Source organism: Hoplias malabaricus, chromosome Y (genome assembly GCF_029633855.1).
Source record: "Hoplias malabaricus isolate fHopMal1 chromosome Y, fHopMal1.hap1, whole genome shotgun sequence".
NCBI lineage: Eukaryota > Metazoa > Chordata > Actinopteri > Characiformes > Erythrinidae > Hoplias > Hoplias malabaricus.
In genome coordinates this window covers 42,691,983-42,694,717 of record NC_089820.1, presented here as the reverse complement: position 1 = coordinate 42,694,717, position 2,735 = coordinate 42,691,983, and positions in this window count along the sequence as shown.

Genomic DNA, 2,735 nt, shown 5'->3' with positions numbered 1-2,735 from the left:
GAGACAGGAGTGTGAGGCTGGGACGAGGTGGACTGTTCAATCGTCAATTAGCATTATTTTATTTGATAACATATACATATTGGTAGATAACAAAAATGTAGACTTTTGAGCAGAACCTATATGTCTTAATTTTGGCCACATTCTGCACATATTAAACCTATTCATTCTGACTGTTTATACAAGCAATAAGTATCCATAGGCTAAAGTGATTAACCATTTAGTCTCAGCCTCAGATACAGCCACAGTTGTGCACAGACTCTCTGGTATTTATTTAATAATCACAGCTATTATGATATTAATATTACAAAAATTAAGTGCATTTTCATTGTCTACCCACTTTTCAGCCTGTACTGTGAAAATATCATGTTGACAAGGTTTCACATCTTTAAGTTTTTAAGGATTTCGAAGGTAGAGAGATCTATGCTGTAGAGTTGCTTTCTATAGCATTCCACTTTGTTTGGAGGGGGTGTTTTTTTGTTGTAGCCCTTTTTAAAAATTGCCTAAACATTGCACATAAACTGTGATTCCCTGTTTGTTTTGTCAGTCAAATAGCACATTCCTGTTAAAGTAAGAGGTTCTTTGCTGTGTTAAGCAAAACAAAAAGACACTCTGAATTATTTAATTGTAAACTATGTATAAGTCTTTAAAAGTTTGAAATAGTCCTAACAGGCTATTTGTACTAACCAGATCGCTACATTTATAAACAAGCCTTTTGCGTTGGAAGTGGGAAGCAATTTTACGCCAGTTTTCCTTTTTGTTCCATGAAAGAAACAACAGTTTGTAAAAGTTTTATTAATAGGCGTAGTTAAAGGCTTATTAACCTGTTAATGACATGTTTTTAAATGAAAACATAAATTATGTATTTATTTCTGATTGTGTGGCCTGGAATTTCATCCAGTCTATATTTACAAGCCTTTAATCAGAAAAATATAAACATTATTAATCAGTTCATTATGTTTTAAGGTGAAGTTGAAAGTGACGTTTCTCATGTTTTCTGTTTTCTGTGAAAAATGTAGCTCATATTCGTTCCAGCGTTAGCTGTTTCTAATCCTTGGCTGTTAATACCATCCAGGCTGCATTAAACCCTCTCACACATTCGACTGTGTGTGTGTGTGTGTGTATGTGGAGGAAATGGGAGTGTGTGAGAGCGTCCCGGAGTCAATGTGGAAATCGATCCAACGGCGGTTTGGCGGAGAGATAGATAAATAGATGACTGGAGCTACGGAGCGAAGAGAATCATTTAACCCTGCGGGGGGAGGAGAGGAGGAATGACAGAGGAATTTAAAACAGAGAGAGAGAGAGAGAGAGAGAGAGAGAGAGAGAGGAGAGGAGAGAGAGAGAGAGAGAGGAGAGGAGAGAGAGAGAGAAAGAGGGAGAGAGAGAGAGAGAGAGAGAGAGAGAGAGAGAGAGAGAGAGAGAGAGAAATATTTTAGCCTGTATCCTCATTATATGAAATAGCCTATTTGGGAAAGAGGACTTGCATATTTTTCTCTCTCTCACTTTCTCTGTCTGTCTCCGTCTCTCATTCATCTCTCGCTCTCCATTTTCTTGTTTCTCTCTCTCTCTTCATATTTTCCTCATCCCTCTTTCTCTACATGCTTTTTCTCATGTTCTTTGCTTCCCTCTTATTCTCATTATCTCTTTCATTTTTAGTCCTTTTCTAGTTCCTTTAAACCCCACATGCTATCTTTCTGGGCAGCAGAGTGGTGCAGCAGGTAGTGTTGCAGTCACACAGCTCTAGGGATCTTGAGGTTGTGGGTACCAGTCCCACTGCGGGTGACTGTCTGTGAAGAGTCTGGTGTGTTCTCCTTGTGCGGGTTTCCTCCGGGTGCTCCAGTTTCCTCCCACAGTCCAAAAACACATGTTGGTAGGTGGATTGGAGACTCAAAAGTGTCCATAGGTGTGAGTGTGTGTCGCCCTGTGAAGGACTGGCACCCCCTCCAGGGTGTATTACTGCCTTGCGCCCAATGATTCCAGGTAGGCTCTGGACCCACCACCACCCTGAACTGGATAAGCAGTTACAGGCAATGAAAGAATGAATGAATGTCATCTTTCTCATTCCTTTTTTTTCATCTCACTAATTTGCTCTATTCTCCAGTTCTCTCTCTCTCTCTCTCTCTCTCTCTCTCCTATAGCTTACTGTTCTCTCAGTTCTTTCATTCATTTTCCATAACCACATATCCTGTTCAGGGCTGTGTTGGGCCCAGAACCTACCCAGAATCACTGGGTGCGAGAAAGGAACACTCCATGGAGGCGGCCCCAGTCCACTCACACAATCACAATTGTGCACAGCCTGTCCACCTGCCAACATGTGTTTTTAGACTGTGGGAGGAAATATTCACAGATACAAGGTGACACACACCAAACTCCTCACAGACAGTGACCTGAAGCAGGTTTTGAACCCACAACTAATGGAGCTGTGTGCCGCTCTGTTCCATATGCTTAAATATTATACAGAAGGGATTACTGTATACAGTGGCACTAAAACCTGTACAGTTTGGTAACTACTTCGCTTCAGTTCTGATCAAGTCCACAGCTCTTTGTGTCCAACCTTCCTCTGTTGTAAGCAAATCAACTCTATGGATTTGAAATGATGTGGAGTGGTAAAGAAGCCTACACAGAGAGAAAATGATAGATAAAAAAGGTTAAAAAGGATATGTCTCCCTAATACTTTAAAAGGAGTTAAAGAAAGTGTGGTCTCTAATTTTTGCACAGCACTCTATTGTGCCAGCTTC